The 20,141-nt window shown below is 39.3% G+C and overlaps 1 protein-coding gene across 1 annotated transcript in view; it reads left to right on the top strand.

The window, feature by feature from the left end:
- Positions 1-20,141, top strand: part of pex14 (peroxisomal biogenesis factor 14) — a 195,791-nt gene that overhangs the window by 27,065 nt on the left and 148,585 nt on the right. The gene's annotated exons all lie outside the window — the stretch shown is intronic.

Below are 20,141 nucleotides of genomic sequence, written 5' to 3' on the forward strand. Positions count from 1 at the left end.
GGCTTCTGGTCCTAGACTCCCCAACCAGGGGAAACATCCTCCCTGCATCTAGCCTGTCTAGACCTGTTAGAATTTTATATGTTTCAATCAGATCCCCTCTCATTCTTCTGAACTCTAGTGAGTACAGGTCCAGTCGAACCAATTTCTCCTCATACGACAGTCCAGCCATCCCCGGTATCAGCCTAGTGAACCTTCGCTGCACTCCCTCTATGGCAAGTATATCCTTTCTTAGGTAGGGAGAAAAAAACTGCACGCAATACTCCAGGTGTGGTCTCATCAAGGCCCTGTACACCTGCAGTAAGACATCCCTACTTCTGAACTCAAATCCTCTTGCAATGAAGGCCAACATAACATTTGCCTTTCTAATTGCTTGCTGCATCTGCCTGTTTACTTTCATTGACTAGTGCACAAGGACACCCAGATCCCTTTGTAGATCCACATTTCCCAATATATCACCATTTAAATAACACTCTGCCTTTCTGTTTTTCACACCGAAGCATATAACTTCACCTTTATCCACGTTATACTGCATCTGCCATGTGTTTCCCCACACACACAACTTGTCTAAATCGCCCTGAGGCCTCCTTGCATCCCCTCAGAACTCAACCCTGCCCAGATTTGTGTTGTCAGCAAACTTGGAAATATTGCATTTGGTTTCCTCATCCAACTCATTTATATATATCGTGAATAGCTGGGGCCCAAGCACTGATCCCTGTGGTACCCCACTAGTCACTGCCTGCCATCCAGAAAAAGACCCATTTATCCCCACTCTCTGTTTCTGGCCTGTGAACCAATTTTCAGTTCATGCCAGTATATTACCCCTGACCCCGTGTGCTTTAATTTTGCCCACTAGCTCCTTAGCTACATGCTTTATGCTTCATATCTCACAGGTGAGCTCTCTAATTTGATTATTTTTCTGAGAAAGGATGGAGCAACTAAAGTTTGTTTTAAGCTTTAGAGTAGTTCAATTCAGGGCTTCTCTGATGCTGACCCACATGCCTCAACATCATGCAAACAATAGAAAATGTCAAACGTCACACTCAGGAGAGGGAAAAGAGAAGTAGAAGGTAAAACCATCGACTTGGGGTCTAGTATGTATTTGACTGATACGTTGAAACAACAGGAGCTAGTTCATGATTATGTTTCTCATGTGGCCAGTTCTCAATCTTTAGATTGGAGATTTTTTTTCTGCAGGAAATGATAGTTTTTTTTTGGTGAGAGGTGGGTACAAATTAACTGTAACTACTTTTGTATGCTTTTTAATAATTTGTAATAGTGAGGCATTGGTGGAAACCAAAAGATTTGCCTGGCAACCCTCCTGATTGGTGTGCATCACCAAGGAAAAAGGCAGCTTCTGAAAGAGAAACAGCAAGAAAACTGATTTGGCAATTGAATAAATGGCTTTATTTGCCATATTGTAGTTAATTTTATGAATCGATTAATGTACATTATAAATTTACTTCAGGCAGTTTGTACAGGACACCCTCAGATCCTGTTTATCCAACTATTGTTCTGGATTTTTTTTGTGTCACACCCTCCTTATGCTGAGAACTAAATGACTGAACATCAATAGCCCATGTTATAACATGGGTCTGCCTGAATTGAAAATGTGATCATTTATATTGCATTTACATAGCCAGTCCACCACTGATAGTAACCCTGCAGTGAGAATGTGTTGACACACACCCACCAAAAAGAAGCAGTTTTTTTTTGCGATCCTGACAGCGGCAGTTTATTTGATGGCTGCATGAATCCACAGTGGTGGAGATGGCAAATGTTTTGGTTGCTCTTTGAGAGACTGAAGTGCCCCTGCCTCCCTCAGACAGAGCAATGAAGTGACTATTCTGTCACTGACCTACACAAGCTCTCCTCAACCACTGGGGAAAGCAGCAGTCCCTAGGAAATAATCAGTTTAAAGGAGTATAAAACAGCTGTTCATACTTTAGCGTGGATACCTGCAGTTGCTTTAATGTGGATCTGGGTGTAGGTGAAATGAGCCCCAGTAATAAACAGGTTTACAGCAATGGGGGCCATGCTCAGTAATACAGATTATTAATGCAGTACCCTGTTGAGGAGACCCTGCATGATTATTGCAAAACAGTTGTCACATGATAGTTGAGTGAGCATGTTTACTAGGGCTGACAGACTGATTAATAACTAAACTGTCATGCTTTTGGCAATCATACCGAACGCCAGCTATTTGAGAGCTCCTTGCTCAAAGAAAGACTTGGGTATAGGCAGCACCTATGATGCAGCAGAGGATGAGACAGAGGAGGGAAATAGCAAATAACTCTATGTACTTAAAAAAACATACACACACAGGAAGGAAAAGAAAGAACTGTGTCATGTAAGCACATGTTAAGTTATGTAAAGATGTGTTAGTTAAAGAGGATTCTATCATTTGAAGGATATATCTGATTTTCTTTAGCTGTGACTTGGAATGCTGAAAGAGTTGTTGCCTCTTGCATACCAGAAGAAGGGACAGTGCATGCTGGATGGAGAAGATCCAGGACAGGATGGAGGTCTTACAAAGGGAGTTTGAGCAGTTATTTGTTAGATTAAAAAAGCAAAGTGTCCCAGTTTGTAATTTCAGAATTTCTCCCAGTACCATATGCAAGGCCAATCAGGAACAGATTAGACATCAGCACATGGCTTAATGGATGATATGGAAAGGAAGGAAGACAGTGGGAAATGTCCCCTCTTCCTCATGCTTGGTGTCCACCATATTTTAGTTCTCATTATAAAAGTGCTCTGAGACAGCTTCCTACAGGTGACGAATGCAAGCAGAGGCACTATAGATGCAATAGGTTCCAGCTAAACAGAAGCAGCACCAGTGTCCCAGCAGAGCTGGTTAAAAAAATGAGCAGTAGGGTATGATTTGAACTAGTAATGTGGAGAGGGAGCATGGAAGGATATATCTTAGGAAAGTTAGGAGAGAGAATAGGGAAAAAGTACTGGGAAAAGAATATTGAAGTATATGAAAGTATCAGATTTGCAGTGCTTATATGTCACTGTGCAAAACTTTAGGAATGAAATTAGCACCTAAAAGCATCAATTTGCATGGAGGGCCACGATGATGTTGATTTGATGTAAATTTGGTTTGAACCAGAGCAACACTGGGAAGTAAATAATCCCAGCTATTAAATTGTCAGAAGATGGAGAAAGGAAAGGGAGGAGACTAGTCTCATTAATTAAAGACACAAGTACAGCCATAGAAAGGGCAGGTTTTATTGATGATGGTGTTCAGTGGAGTAGAGTTAAGACGTAGTAAGAGATCTGTTACAGTACTGCGAATACATTTTAGATCATCGAAAGATGTGAAAGAAATCAAGCATGAGATCAATAGCAACTTAGGATTTCAGTGGTACAGTTGTAATTATAGGAAAGTACACTGGGATATGGCAAAGGTTTTCCAAAATATGAAGGGGGCTTTTGTGTGCATTGAAGACTGTTTCCTTAGCAGTGTGTTGTCAGTGCAGTAAGGAAAAATGCAGCTTTTTATTTGAAATAAAACCCAAAATAATGCAGATGCAGGACATCTGTACAAATGCAGAAAATACTGGAACAATTCAGCAGGTGTGTAGGCATCTTTGGACGGAACAGAAAAGTTAATGTTTCAGATGTAGACCCTTCCTCAGAACAGAAGACGTTACAAATAAACAGCATTTAAAAAAAAAGGAACAGAACACGATTGTAGGTTGGGGTTGGGTGGGGGTGGGCAGGAGGTGGTGAAGCAAAAAGCCCAAAAACATTAACGTGAGAAAAGAAATGAAATGAGATGTAAATTGCTTAAGTAAAAAAACAGGAAATAGTTAAATGGCAGAAGTAATATAAGCATGAGACATTTTTTCTTTTGACTTGTTCTGTTGCTTTTTAAATAATTTTTGTCTGTAATATCTTCGGGCTGTGACAAATAACCTGAAATGTTAACTTGTGTGTGCACTCCAAGAGGGGATGCTGTGTTTCCTCTAGTTCTGGATGGCAAAGCAGAGTGAGTGAGTGACCTGAAGGTGGGGGAATGCTTGGGAAATAGTGACCTTAACCTAATTAGATTCACGTTGAAAACAAAGAGAAAGAGTCATCCAAGTAATTAACTTGGAAATTAGCTCATTTCAGTGGGGTGAAAGGGGATCACGCACAGAATAATTGGTTGGGAAAAATGTGGCGGATCAAACAACCAACCAGCAGTGGAGATATTTAGAGAGACAGATAAAGTTAAATACATTCCAACTAAGAGTAAAGGGTTATGTTAAAGAGCAGGGCTTCCAGGGGTAATGAGAAGCTTAATAGAGGTATATAATAAAGACAGGGGTGATAACACACAAGAAAACAATGAGAATTATAAAAGGTTTAGAAGGCAAGAGATTTGGAAGGCTTAAGAGGGAAATAAGATTGATCAACTTAAAGGGGAATATCAATGGCTATCATATGGACCTAAAAAGTAAAAAGATCATGTAAGAAGAGTTGAGACCATTTAGAGGTGAAGAGGGCTATCTTGAGCTTGAAGAAATGGCAGAGATGCTTAATAAGTATGGTATTAGTTTTTACAGCGGAAGGTGAAAATGGAACTTTAGGAGTGCTTGAGGAGGAAATAGACAAAGCATATCTATCAGAACTGAAGCTATACTTCTAGGATGAAATTAGTGAATAAAGAAAGGCAAGGACTAGTCAGAGACAGTTGATATGAATTTGTAAAGAGCTGGTCATGTTTGGATAAGTTAATTCAATTTTTGGACAACTTCAAGTGTAACGATGAAGGGAATGTGATTTATGTGTATGGCTATTCAGAAGATGCAGTAAGGCTCACAGTTACCACTTTGAAGAATGAATGGGGAAGTTAGAAGAAACCTCTTTACATTCAGCGTTATTAGATCGTTGAGTGCATTATCAGAAGTGACTATTGAGGCAGAGACATTATTTAAAAAGGAATTGCAGATATGTTTAAAAAGAACAAATATAAAGGATATTAGAAGCAGGGAAAATGACCAGACTATTCAGCCGAAGTTGAAGAGCTTCTAATGGCATATACCTATTTGCCCTTGAGAAGGTCGTGGTGAGCTGTCGCCTTGAACTGCTGCAGTCCTTATGGTGTAGATAGGCCCACAGTGCAGTTAGAGAGGGGGTTCCAGGATTTTGACCCAGCAACAGTGAAGGAACAATGATATTTCCAAGTCAGGATGGTGAGTGCCTAGGAGGGGAACTTACAGGTAGTGGTGTCCCCGTGTGTCTGCTGTCCTTCTAGATGGTAGCGGTTGTGGGTTTGGAAGGTGCTAAGGACTTTGGTGAGTTTCTGCAGTGCATCTTGTAGATGGTACACATTGCTGCCACTCTGCATCGGTGGTGGAGGGAGTGAATGTTTGTGAATGGGGTGGCAATCAAGTGGGCTGCTTTGTCTTGGATGGTGTTGAGCTGCTTGAGTGTTGGAGCTGCACTCATCCAGGCAAGTGTGAGTATTCCATTGCACTCCTGACTTGTCCCTTATTGATGGTGGACAGGCTTTGGGGATTCGGAAGGTGAGTTACTCGCCACAAGATTCCGAGCCCCTGAACTGCTCTTGTAGCCACAGTATTTATATGTTCTGTTTCTGGTCAATGGTAACCCCCAGGATGTTGATATTGGGGGATTCAGTGATGGTAATGCCACTGAATGTCAAGGGGCGATGGTTAGGTCCTCGCTTGTTGGAGATGGTCATTGCCTTGCATTTGTGTGAATGTTACTTGCCACTTGTCAGCCCAAACCTGGATATTGTGCAGGTCTTGCTGTGTCTGGACATGGACTGCTTCAGTATCTGAGGAATCACGAATGGTGCTGATCACTGTGCAATCATCAGCGAACATCCTACCTCTGACATTAAGATGGAAAGAGGGTCATTGATGAAACAGCTGAAGATGGCTGGGCATAGCACAATACCCTGAGGAACTCCTGCAGTGATGTCCTGGAACTGAGATGATTGACCTCCAACAACCACAACCATCTTCCTTTGTGCTAGGTATGATTTCAACCAGCGGAGAGTTTTCTCCCTGATTCCTATTGACTCCAGTTTTGTTACTGCCCCTTGATGCCACACGGTCAAATGCTGCCTTGACATCAAAAGCAGTCACTCTCACCTCTCCTCGGGAGTTCAGCTCTGTTGTCCATGTTCGAACAAGGCTGTAATGAGGTCAGGAGTTTAATGGCCCTGGCGGAACCCAAACTGAGCATCAGTGAGCAAGTTATTGCTAAGCAAGTGCCACCTGATAGCACTGTTGATGACCCCTTCCATTACTTTACTGATGATCAAGAGCAGACTGATGGGGTGATAATTGGCCGGGTTGAATTTGTCCTTTTTGTTGTCAGGACATACCTGGGCAATTTTGCACATTGTTGGATAGATGCCAGTGTTGTAGCTGTACTGGAGCAGCTTGGTTAGGGGCGCAGCAGCAATATTACAGCTGTAAAAGAGTAAAAATAGAATCAAAAGGATCTTGACTTTACCTGGAAGGAAGTTATATATTGCTTTGTAGAAAGTGATTCTATCAGTTTTATTTGGTTAAAAATTGTTGGACTTTGGCTATAAAACATTCTGTTGGTAGAAAGGAACTATTATGTTAGAATGGATGATCCAGGTCATGATGGGCCGCTGAGATATCAAGTTATGAGTTTTCGTAGTTCAACAAAAAGTTAATATTTTCTCATTTTTGGCTTGGCATCCAAATTGACCCGGGCTCAAGTTTAAAGTAGGTACTCGAGCAGGGAGGGGAGGTTTGAAATTCTAGCTATGTTATTTTACACATCGAGCAAGTTGTCAGGGAAAAATGCATGAAAGGTGCTGAAATACAGCATGTGCAGCATATATTTGCTTTTCAGTGAATTTAACCTCCCATGCACTGCGTTGTTTCTCTTCTACAGTGGCTGTGGTTGCAGGTCCATTCTCCTTTACAAAAAAATTATAACAATTAAGGGTAAATTTAAAATTTGCTATATTTGAAATCCCAAAGTACCTGAATATTTTGTTTCAAGTACTATATCAGCAATCTGTAGCATCTGTCACTGTAAAAGTTCTAGTTTCTAAAATCTCCCCCCAAAAAATTTGGTGTTAACTGAAACTTTCAAAGCCAAGTTTAAACTTGTATGCTTCACAAATTAAAGAATTATTTTCGTAAATGCAGTGCAGCAGTAAATTCCAGGTAATCAACCCAACCCAGTTTTACTATTGCAAAATACTGCAAATGCTGGTAATCTGAAATGAAAACAGAAAATACTGAAGTTACTCAGTCTGTGGAGAGGAAATGGCCTTTCATCAGAATGCAATGACTTTATTATACAAGCTTTTCTTTTTATAAAAATGACTTAGTTGTGCAATGTTAGAACACTTGCTTAAATCTAAGCAGATTATTTGTTACTTTTTTGGTCTTCCTGGTTTTTAATCCTTGAATAAGAAGGTTTTCATAAAATTCAACGGATGAGAATGGCTGTAATTTGTGGTACTTTAGACCACTCTTTAAAAATTGTACAACCAAATTAGTGCACCTTCAAAGTTTAGCCATTTGAAAAACCTTTAAACCTGTTCTGATTTCCACATATTGAATTCTTATTTTAAAAAAAGTAGTTTTTCTCCTTCTTAACTCATTCCATGATAAGACCTGTTCTGTTAAGGAGACGAACGAGTAATTAACTATCTGCTGTACAATAATCACCAGGAAGTGAGAGATATTTGTCATGGGTGACTTGCTTGTCAATTGTAGATTCTTCCTCCTCCTTCGCCTTGTGGGAGAAGTGACATGCCTTAATTGGCACCTGTCCTTCATGGCCTGGCTGGAATTTGGAACTGAGGTTGTGGGGAATTGTAGCCATGAATGTGAAACTTCCCACTGTCATACTGCAGTGCTCTGCACCACAATGAGCTGGGTTGCCAATATTTATATTTCTAGCCCTGATTTACAACTAAAGTTTGAAGAATAGAAAGAAAAAAATATTAAAGATTATATTGTGAGGGTGCTTGACCAAATCAGTTCACTGAAGCAGTTTTGGGAAGTGACTTCCTATTAGGACACCCTATTAGCCTGAGATATCATAGTTAAGGTGCTGCTTCCTGTCGCATATCTTATGAACCTGATTCTCAAAGCTCTTACTGAAGTATCATTCAATGTATGTCCTGCGTTTATTTCTCATCATGCTTTTCCAGAAGCATCTCAGAACAAATTTTTTTTGAAGTACAGTGATTGTGGATTTATATGCAAATTTGAAGTAATTTATCATGTAAAAAGTTTCACAAAATTTTCAGGATTCAGATGAAAGCCCGCCCAATTTAGTCCACTTTTGTTGGTGTTTTTAGTTGGCGGAGATTTTTTGGTTAGGACACAGAGAACTCACTACTCTTCCTTGCATAGAACTAATGGCCGTCAGAACTGTGGGAACAAGAAGATAGGGTCTAAGGTTAATTCTGATTAGAAGGATTGCACTAAGTAATTAAGGATCAGCTCTGAAGAAGAGTCATAAGGACTTGAAACGTTAACTCTGTTTCTCTCTCCACAGATGCTACCAAATTCAATTTGATCTTTGTATTGTAGTTTCATTATAGTGATGTAAAATCTGTAACTTTCTCAATCACTTAATAAATACTGTAGATTGTGGGAATGAGGCAGACCGCATAACAGCACCAGTGATCGTACAGATTCAGCATAGTATCTTCCAACGTTTTAACTTGCTATCTCCAAACTCTTACTGTGCTGTGTTTATTGCATTGGGATAGCAAATTAATATCCTGGGTAAAATTACAATGTGCACACATGCCTTAATTTTCCAGAGAGCAAATATACTAAACCTTGGGAGGTGCTAAGTAATGGCAAGGTACTTCTCCACAAGGAAAGGCGACTGAGTCAATCTCATCTCTCATCTGTGTGTCCACAAGTGGCTGGGTGCAGTAGTTGTGAAAGTTGTATGGTATGTTATGAAATGGCTGGCATTAGCCCAGTCTACTAACATAATATGACACATCTGTATTAAATGGCATGTGCCAAACTTAAGGCCTATTCCTCCACTGTATTTGGATCTGGTTATAATCTTTTCTTCTCATCCAAGGTTCTAACTCTTGTATTAATCCTGATATCACCTGTGAAGTTGCGAACTGTTTCTTTGTTCCCCCACTTCCCCAAATGCCTTCGACCAAATTCTTAATACGATTGTGAAGATCAACGACTCTAACACCAATCACCAGAGGACAGCAATGGCAACTGGTCTCCATCCATAATCGCTACCATTAACAATAACCCTCTGCCTGTGAAAATACATCTAATTAATTATCCAACCCAAATTCAGCCTCCAGTCCCACAGAACTTTAGGGAAGGAAATCTGCTGTCCTTACCTGGTCAGCTCTTGTGGTTGACTCTTAACTGTCCTCCGAACTAGGACAACTAGGGATAGGTAATAAATGCTGGCCTGGCCAGCGACACCCACATCCCATGAACGAATAAAAAAGGGATAAAATATTGTGTGGTACCTTCTCCAAATCTTCCTCAAAACCAAAGTATATAGTGCCTACTGGTATACCTTCATCCGTGAAACTAATAACTTCCTCAAAAAATTTTGTAAATGGCCAGCCAGAAGCTATGTTCAGAGCCTCTGATGACTATTTCTCTGTCCATGTGACCATACAGTATATCTTTACTGATCCATTCCAGCAACTTGCCTATAACCAAATTCAAACGAATGGGCCTGTTATTTCCTAGTTATGATCTGTTGTTCTTGTTGAATTGTCACAGCGTGTGTCTCACTCCAGTCCACGAGAACAACCTCTGACATAGTGACTCAACAAATATATAAGCAAGGGGCTCACTGTGCACAGCATTCATTTATTTGAGCAATTTTGTGTCAAATACCACCAGTACCAGAAGCACAATTTGTTTTGAGACCGCTTATTTTTTTCAGGCTTATATTTCTATTTATTTTGATACGTACAATTTTCAAGTCAACTATATATTGTAGTTAACAGTCATTGAGCATAGTCATGCTAGAGTGAAGACTGATGAAAAGTAGCCATTTAAAACCTTTGCTATTTCCTCAATGTTAACATAAATCTGCTTTAAAAAATCCTGCAGCGAGCCCAAGCAGTCCTTCATTTTACTCTTGTAACTGAGGTTATCAACTATTTTTAAAGAATTTTTGCTGAACTTTGAAAACCGAAAACAGAAAGATGAATTTAAGTAGGAAATATTGAAAAGACAGCTCAAACAATTTCTACAACATACTACTTCCAATTGGCTGACAGGGTGGCAATGGATCTTTACTTTTCTGACAAGGTGTTAATTGATCCTGGATTACACATTTGTACAGCTACAAAAAGCTGATACAGGACTAGTGAAAGTTATCATCTCCCTTTCGTTTGATGCTGAATAGTATATTTATATGACAGATGAAAAGTAGTGAGCGTTCTATTCGACACAGCACAAAGATTGCAGTTACTGTGAGCTATATCATTTAGCAATTTTTTAGTCCTGAAGTACCTGTCAGTCAAAGGATGCTACATAAATTATTCTTAGAAGAAAATCACAGAATGATGATGGAGTTGATGGCTGAATAGTACGTTTAAAAAGATCAGCAAGTGTGGAGCTAACCATCCAGTTTAGAGTGACACTTCTCTTCCCTGAGTTAATGTTGGATTTGGCAAAATTTCTAATTCAATTTGGCATCTGGCTCACACCCCCAGAAATTGTCCAGCTTTGAATGTTGTATGCAAGGCATGTGGTACCAGAGGACCCTAGGAGCGTCAATGCCGAAGGTAACGGCTGGAACAAGTGGCTCAACATCATGAGAAGGCACAAAGATGCCAGATAGGTAGAGCACACAACAACCAAGAGCACATACCAAACAGTGTCAAAATAAGATCCATGGAATGTGTAGCCAAGCTACATGTCAGATGATGGGGATAACCAGATCATTTAAACACAAAGTGAGCAGACATTCAGCACAGTGAAATCAACGAATGTATTGGCACATGGTACCAACAGAAGCCTTTGCCAACATCCAAATATGTCCACAGGTACAGGGCCAGCATAACTTACATGCAAAACTGGATACTGGTGCAGTTACAAACGCCTTTCCACTTCGCACACTGAAATGTGTGAATTCACAGAGGTAGCAAGTGATGATTCAACCAGCCACCGTTAAATTCACCATGTGCAATGGCTCAGAGATTCCGTTCCTGGGATCCATTACATTTAAGTGTTGCTGCAACAATTCAGCTTGGTCACCCCAGACATTTTATGTTGTGGACACCATGGATCCAGTGATCGTAGGCCTACTGATGTGGTGCAGGGACATGTCCTTGGTCACCATCCATGCAATTATCAATACCATGATGAGGACCACAGGGCGTGCCATTGGAAACCCTGTGCTTACACTGAGGGAAGAACACCTAGCTCCGCAACGCAGATCATCAGCTGACAGGATGTGCGGCACAGTTTGAACCGAAGGTATACCTAATCCGAATTTGCAAACCTCATCGTACTGCGGAGCCACTGTGGAATTACTATTCAACAGACAAATGTGGACAACCCTCCCCAGTCATCACTCATCGATACTCCCAGGAGTCCAAGATGTATTAAATGAAAAACAGGAAGATAAAAGATGCCAAATCAGAACAATACCACAACCAGAAACACACAGTAGTCCCATTGCGGACAGAACACTGTCCAAGATGCAACACAAACACAGCACCCTTATACACCATTCTGAAAACTTATAGCAGCCTCCAACCAAGATCACCGTAACTAAGTCTGGACAGATAAACAAACCGCCAATACGTGTTAGAGACTTGTAAATTTATTGCTTTCTATAAGGATATATTCAGATAGAATGTTATTTACATTTGCATTCATGTAAATAGCTTGATTCTTTAAGGGTAAGCCTCTAGTTTAGACAAAAGGGGGATGTTATGATATGATATACATGTACTCTTAAGGGCGTGTATATTAAATTGCTGTCAATCACTACCACTGAGACAGGATGTGATGTTGTAATCCCATGACCCTGAACTCAGTATACAGCAGCAGCTTGTAGAATAAAAGCAAAATAATGCAGTTGCTGGAAATCTGAAATAAAAACAAAATGTTTGCAAAACTCAGCAGGTCTAGCAGTGGAGAGAGAAACAGAGTTAACGTTTCGAGTCCAATATGATGATTCTTCAGAACCCACTGCTCTTCCGAAGAAGAGCCATATTGGACTCAAAGTGTTAACTCTGTTTCTCTCTTCAATGATGCTGCTAAACCTACTGAGTTTTTCCTGCATTTTCTGTTTTTGTGGCAGCTTGTAGAAGTCAAATGTGTATGCTCAGACTTCCAGTTAACATTGCCTGCACATAGTCTTATCTTCAAATAAAGAACCCAGATTATTGCTTACCAATCCTTGTTGTATGATTGGAATATTTACGTTGAACAGAAGAATGTCACAAGTAGTACACCCAGAACTGGACAATGTTTTGTACAAATTTATCATCACTCCTGTACTCAAAGTCCCTATTATTAAAACTCAAATGATGTTAAACCTTTACTAAATTATCTATCTGCATTTATATTTTCCAGCTATTATGTATTTGAAACTTGTATTCATCTTAATCTTCACTATTTTTCCATTGAGTTTATATTCTCATTTTGTTCTTTCCTCCCAAAATATTCTACTACATACTACCTACTTTCAATTGGATCTGCTACCTGTCTGCCCATTCTGCTAACCTGCCAATCTTCCTGAAGCCTTTTACAGTCTTCCTCACTGTTTGACAAGCCTTCTACTTGTGTCTTGTTGGCAAATGGTGAGATAAAGCCCATCAAATCATTACATGTATACCGGTAACAGAAGTGGGTCAAGCACTGATCCCTGTGGTACAATACTTGTTCAATCCAAGCAATATTCATTTGCCTTTTGCTTTGCTTTCCGTTCTTCTACGACTTTTCCATCCATGTTATATTTCCTTTTAACCATATACCCGTATTTTCCTAATAAATCTCTTCCGAGCTATCTTATTGAGTGCCTTCTGAAAATCCATGCATGGTGCTACTGCACTTCCCTTGTCTATCCATTCGCTTACTTCAAAATACTGTATTGAATTTGTCAAATACAACTTGACTTTGTCAAATCTGTGTTGACTGTCCTTTATTTAATCCATGCTCACTAATGTTATTTTGAATTATGAATTTTAAGGGTGTTCCCCCATTTAACTAACCAATCAAAGCTTAACCAAGTCATCTTGCTCTCCCATTTTAGAATAAAATTGTCACATTGGCTGTTCTCACAGTTTTCATGATTGAAGATTATAAGTATTAGATATTTGTAAGGCCCTCTATTGCCTCCCTACAGTCGAGAATGCATGCACCATTAGGAGCTGGTAATGTACCAATTTGAATTCTGCTATTTTCCAAAGAACCAATTCCTTTTCCGTAGTCATCATTTCTAGTGCATCTACATACCCACTTTCATTCACATTTATATGTGAGGTGCTATGCATTCCTCCAGCGACTGGGAGCACCACCGGTACTACTGGTCTGTCTGTACTGTAGAGTCTCTTATAGATATCTGATGGTTACTGAAATATGCTCCACTGTTTATATTTTTAAAAGGTACAAAATACCTGAAAAGGCAGAAGGAACAGCATTCTACTGCTGCTGATGCCACTTAACTTTTGTTGAGTTTTTAGCGAGCTAGCGCAGCCCAGCTATATAATTTCGACAGCACTAGCTTGTACAGATTCCCGAGCATCGGAAAGGATCCGTGGGCAGCACAAGATACCAGCCTCTGTTCACTAGTTCAGTTAGGTCTGAGGAAACAGCTGCACTGAGGGTGAGTTGACTTGACAGCTGTAAGAAATAAATGGTTAGCTTTCAGTCCGTGGATAGGTAGCAGATGCCAGCTGCTGAGGATTATGGGCATCTACATCACAGTCTAGATCACTGCAGGTTTCACCTCTCCCTTTGCTACATGACATCTCATGAAGTTGGAACCCGGGGCCTAGTAAGTGGTTGTAGCAATCTTGTTTTAGCTTTTTGGCGTTTTAGCTTTCTTAACTGGCAGACATAAAGATGCCTGGGCTTGCAGGAGTTGATGAGACAAGTGCTATGTTACACTTTTAATGAGGTTGATGCAGGTGTAATTGTTTAAAAACCCATGTCCTTTCATGTATGGGATCTTGATTCAAAGCTAGTTTAGACTGACCTGGGTGAAATTGCTGTCCCGTTGGCCATTAGGGTCCATTGCACGAAAACTTGGACAATCTCAACCCAGTTTCTCCACAATGTGAGGCACTACACTGAAGTACCATTGGCTCTCATTCAGCCAAGCTGTAATGGTGACTAATGGGAGTAACTTTTCTGATGCTAGGGTTAAGGCAGAGTGCTGGCAACCCTACCGTATCAGTTCTATGCTATACCTGACCTGGGAACTCAGACTAGGGAAGTAAAGCCGAAAAATGCTAAATTCCCCAGTGCAGACTTTACCCAGGTTGAGCACAACAGCAAAAAAAAACACAACTGTTCACTTTGCTTTCTTCAATAAGCCGTGATAGCCACTGTACTCTCTTGCTGCTCCGTCAACTTGAGTTTCAGGGCGTAGGTATATGGTGTAACCACTTCTGATTGAAGGCATAGCTCTGTCTCCCAGGAAAATTACTCCAGCTTACACATACTGTACTATTTGCAACCTAATTTCACTACAGTAATATACCATAGTGTAGTGTTTTCCCTTGGTTCCAATGTGTCATATTGCTGTTCTTCCCCTGCCATAGTATTTGAACCAAATGATCTTAAATAGATTTTTGCGTTGTATTTGTATGTATGCAGTCATCACAAAGATGTTTGTAGTAATAAATTGGTTAATTTGCTACTATTATAAACGTGTTTCGTTTTGCAAGCATTAATGATCTTGAATGACAAATACAGGGCACTCTCGCCAACGTTAAACCTATATTTCTGTTCACATTTTATTTTTTCCTTCAGTTAGTACATTTCACAACTGTCTGACATCCTGTGAAAGGAATGAATATGAAGCAGATGTGATTCAATAAGCACTTTAGAAAAATATTATCTGTAATTAACAGACCAAGGCAGCATTCAAAGGTAACATCATGAAATCAGAATGTAGTGCTGTACTGAGGGCTTCTGTATAATCCCAATTAGCTAGCAAAAGGATTATCTGGTAAATACATAACTTTATTTTGCACAAGTATTGTGAATTTAATAATTTCCCAGCATATAGTTTCAGTACTTAATTTTATGGTTTGTGTGGTATGCTGTAAAAATATTTTTATTAAAACTTAATAGACTATTGTGCCTTGGGTCTAATACACAAAAAACATGGATAAACTAGCTGCATTCTGAATTTGATCATGTAATGTGCATATTTTGGTAATAATAAAGTAAATGATAATGTGAATAAGAAATAAACCCTAAATAAGAAATTACATTTTTGGCCTAGGTTAAGTGTTTGTCAGAAAATGAAGCTCTATTAAATCTTTATGAAATTAAAACTAATGCGTTTTTCTCCCTACGGATACAATGTAAATGGTAAGTTTATAATAAGGTAATAGCTACTTGAGTTCACTAGTACAACTAGACTTTCAGGCATGAGGCTAGAGTTTGAATAGCTGTTTGAATTTTATGCCCTAATATGGGAGATGGGTTTAGTTTTGGCTGGGTTGCTAGACTGAGTGCTGTAGGGTTGAGGGGTAGGGTTGAGTGAGGGGATACGACAAAGCATGAGCAGAACCAAGCCAGTTGTTAAGCACGTTGATCCCCTCAGTTTGTCATTAACAGTATTAATGAAGCGTCATTCAAAGCTCATGGGCAAATGAGAAATGGAGGACCTAATGGGGAAAGATAAGAACAGCAATTGATTTTAGAGTATTACAATTGCCAATGTAAATGAGATTTCAGTTACTTGATTTGATGGTGTAGATGGTTGTGATTATAAATTCATAGTGATTAAAAATTGCCTGAAGAATATCTAGTTACTCCAAGTGATGCTATAGACTATTAGTGAGGTTTATGGGGAGGGGGTGCTGGGGATGGGGGTTGGGGGGTGTGGTGGTGGCGGATGTAGTGGAGGAAGTAGAATTCTGCTAATTAGAATGTCACACTTGTAACTTCAGCATAATAAATGGCAGGTAGGAAAAGCTAAAATGGAGTGCACAAATAACTCTTGGGTAAACCTATCATATCAGATGTTATCATGGAATATTCTTTTGACTATCTGTGGACATTATTTTGAACTTTACGTTTTCTTTCATTTTTGTTTTCTTTCTGATTTTCTCCCCTTACCTTTAATGATTCACTAGATTCTCCAGATTACTGTGGTGTTTGCTGGGATATGGTAGGCCTTTCAAAGTATCTTGCCTTGTAGCCATTTTCATGTGAATTTAGCAGCCTCACCCATCAAAACTGGTACAGTAGGATGTATTTGCTGTTCCAATTTGAGTATTGCTCATGCTATAGAGTCATTACAGCACAAGGAGGCCATGTGGCCCATCAAGCCATGCTGGAAATCTGGGGATAAATTTTTATACCTGTGATTAACCTGTATGTTCCAGTAATTGCGCATGAAGAACAAGAACAACTTGCTTTCATATAGCGCCTTCAGTGTAAAGAAACAGCCAAGACATTTCACAAAGGCATAAATAAAATGAATATTAAGTCCCAAAGGGAGACTTTACTTGGAGACAGTCCAGGGTAGATTTATCAGGATGGTACCAGGATATGGGACAATTGAAGTGTCATCGGAATCCGACTTGTGTGTTGGCCTATTGTTTATGTATGTATGTTTTTGGTTTAATTTTTTATGATTACTTCTTCACATAATATATCTTCATGTCAGGAACAATAAATCTCAAGCCCAGAAATCAAGTTTCTATAACATAAGGAACAGCCTAGCTACATGTCCATATTTCGTGAACACTGCAGGTGCATTTGTATTCAGGTCTGAGGAAGATTCTGTCTACAGTATTTGTTTATTTGGCATTTTGCTAAACTGGCAAATGTTGGCGGGAACCTTTTTTAAATGAGTTAACCTTTCCACTAGTCAGCCTTGGAAATTCTATTTACTCTTGTACTAAATTATAGATTTTGCATGTGTGACATCTTTCAATGCCGTTATGGTAACAGTAGCAGTGTTGAAAGTTTCCTTCCTTCTGCCAGCTTTCAACTTCTTTGTCAGTCCTCATAGTGACTGATACCTTTCCAATCTGTTCTGTCGGGAGCTTGTGTAGCACTGACTTCCTGCCACTAGATGCTGCTATTGCGCTTTGTAAATGACATACTATGGACAGTTTGATAGTTACAGTGAAAGGGTGGAATCGCAAACTTTTAAAATCAAGTGATAACTAGGGTTCTTGATATAAGCATGTTTACTTCAGCTCGTCTGTTGTAAGCAGCTAAAACCTACAAAGTAAATACTCACTGTGAAACGTGAAAAGCAGCTTTTAAAAAAAAAATCTGTAGTGTTTTCCACTTCAATGTTAAATACAAAATTATTTTTACCACTCCAACCTGGTTTGCATGTTCAGAAACTTAACCGATTTTAAACATTACTTTTTAGAGACTCCTTAGTTTAGAACTAGGTACTTTAAACTCAAATTTTACAAGAGGTTATATATAACCATTTTCAATTTAGATTTGAGATGTTTAAGCAAAAAAACAAAATTACCAACAAAAATAATTAAATTTTGATCTGAGAAACGACTTTGAATTTGGGTGAATCATTTAAAATTAATTTTTATTCTTTTGTAAAATGGAAAATGTTTGAAAACCCCATCAACCACAGATATTTTCTGCAAATTTTCCCTTAAGCAAAATTTGCATCATAAATATTTCATAGTAAACGAGAAATGTTTAATAGGAAGCTGGAGAGTTAGAGGCCTCAGTTCTGTCACCATCAATAAACTGAATTTTGCAATGTTGTCCTATGCATCACCTTGATGCTTAGTAACCTGTGAAATATCATGAGGCTTATTTTCAGCCATTTGGGCAGCCCCTATTTAACTGTTGTTCCAGTGACATGTTATGACTAATCCAAAGAAGGTATTAAATTCCAGGAGTTGATGTCAACCAAAGAGGCCTTGTCCAGTCTTTGAGATGACTTGACTGTATTTCCTAAACTAAACTGACCTAGTGAGCATATGATTTTGAATTGTTTTATGTTGTGAACTTCTGTTTCAAACAACTATGCTTCCTAATATAGGCCATGTTTGGCACTGGTAACATTGATTTTTAACCAGTGGAAATGGTTTTGAAGCAGTTTTGGCAGCCTCTAGAGAGTTGATAGTAAGTTGTTTGATGTTAATTTATTTGCACGCTCCCCTGCAGTAGATGATATCTGTTTATACCTGGAGATTCCCATGGTGAATTAGAACCATGCTGCAGAAACACTCCACTCTGTAATTATTTCATATCAGATGTTGACTTAAATGGCAACAGCTACCTGGGTGGTTATTAGTGATAGCAAAAATTGATTAAGGTTGGAAAGCCTGTAGTAGTGATATTCATACAAGAAGTAATGCTTTAAGGCCCAAAATTAATTAAAGCTGCAGTGTTCAAGAATTGCCAATGTTGAAAAATGTTGCAACTGAACTGTCCTGTCACTACTAAAATTTGTATATTGTCTTCTATTTTAAGAATTTTCCTTTGAAGCTACTTGATGTGAATGTTGTATTGATTCAGCTTTTTCCCAGGGAGGCTGCCAGCATTGTGTGTCTCGTTGGTTGTCCTTGTGTCGCGGACTCTTTAGTGAGGAGGAAGTAAGCAATAGACATTAAAAAGATGCAAACTGGCTCTTCCTGAGGTGTTTAGCCATCTCGTCTCCCTCTGCCCCAGAAAAATAATGGAATAGTTTATTCCCACATAATCTGCTCAATGAATTGTGTGCATTTGTGTTGTGCTGTAATCGGGCTTAAACATTCCTTATTTTGATACATGGATTGTTTTTGTACTTTTCCCATTTTTTTCAGTATTTTAATTGTTGCAGAGTTTCCAAGTAAGTAATACTAGGTCAAGAAATAATCTTGCAATTAATGATTTTTCACAATAGCCTGACTGTTTTTAATGTGAAACCTGTTCCTAATGCATTATTGAAGTTAGAGTATGTATCCTGAAGAGGCTTTAAAAAATACTCCATGTAGCCAGTCAAAGTCTCGTTATGAACAGGAGGGGGTTTAACTTAAAGAGCCCTGATTTCTTCTCTCACCATCTGCCTATAAACAGAAGGGCGTTTTCATTTTGATTTCCCCCTTTGTAAGCGGTGGCACATTTCCCAAACCCTCACTTTTGGTGTGATCCAATTTTTATTAATAACCCCACAGCAAACTCAAGATAGGGTAAACTCAGAGGGCTAGTTTATTTGCACTCAAAACATGGGAGTAGGGGGGATGTTGCTATGCCTTCTGTGCATTCGTACAATGAAGGAAAGATTTACAGAGCAAAGAATTATTGTTTCACGCGAATCTAGATTCTAGAATCAAAAGTCCAATGGTGAATTCTTTCACAGAGGTCAGCAGGCTGAACTGATGCTGGATAATTCATTTTTCCAATAGATTTGACTTCCACAATGAGAAAGGCACACAGCGATGAATTAGCCTTGTAGATAATGATATGGAAGTTCAGAAGTCCCAGTAGAAACATTGTAGATGGGGGCCAGGCATTCATACCTGGACAGAGCCCTTCTTCTGAGCTGCTGCTTGCTAGATGGAAGACGGCAGACTGTGTTTTCCGGCTTTACAGGGCAATATTACATGCTCTTTGAGGGGGTCATGTCACATGACTCCCATCTCTCCACTTGATTGTGACAAAGGGTGTATGTTCCTATGTCTGGCTTCCTGAGGTTGTTAATATTCCCGTCATTAAGATTTACAAAGGAAGGTTGCTAGACTCTTTATCCTAGCAGACCAGTAGACTCCAGTGGCAAGGCCTGGCTTATGAGATGTAGATGGCCTTTTGTATTTGGTGTCTGCAGTCCACAGGGTCATTAGCATCTCTTCAGAGATAACAAGGTGGAAATTCCATTTTCTACTGGACTAGCTCATATTGTTCGAAGGTCACAGGCAGACTTGGCTTCAGTCATTTTTAAAATGTCATTGTCCAGTTTTAGATTTTTAAGAGGTAGCCATGATTATACGTGTCATAAAAATATGG

This window comes from Carcharodon carcharias, chromosome 15 (assembly GCF_017639515.1).
Source record: "Carcharodon carcharias isolate sCarCar2 chromosome 15, sCarCar2.pri, whole genome shotgun sequence".
In the NCBI taxonomy this organism is placed as follows: Eukaryota; Metazoa; Chordata; class Chondrichthyes; order Lamniformes; family Lamnidae; genus Carcharodon; species Carcharodon carcharias.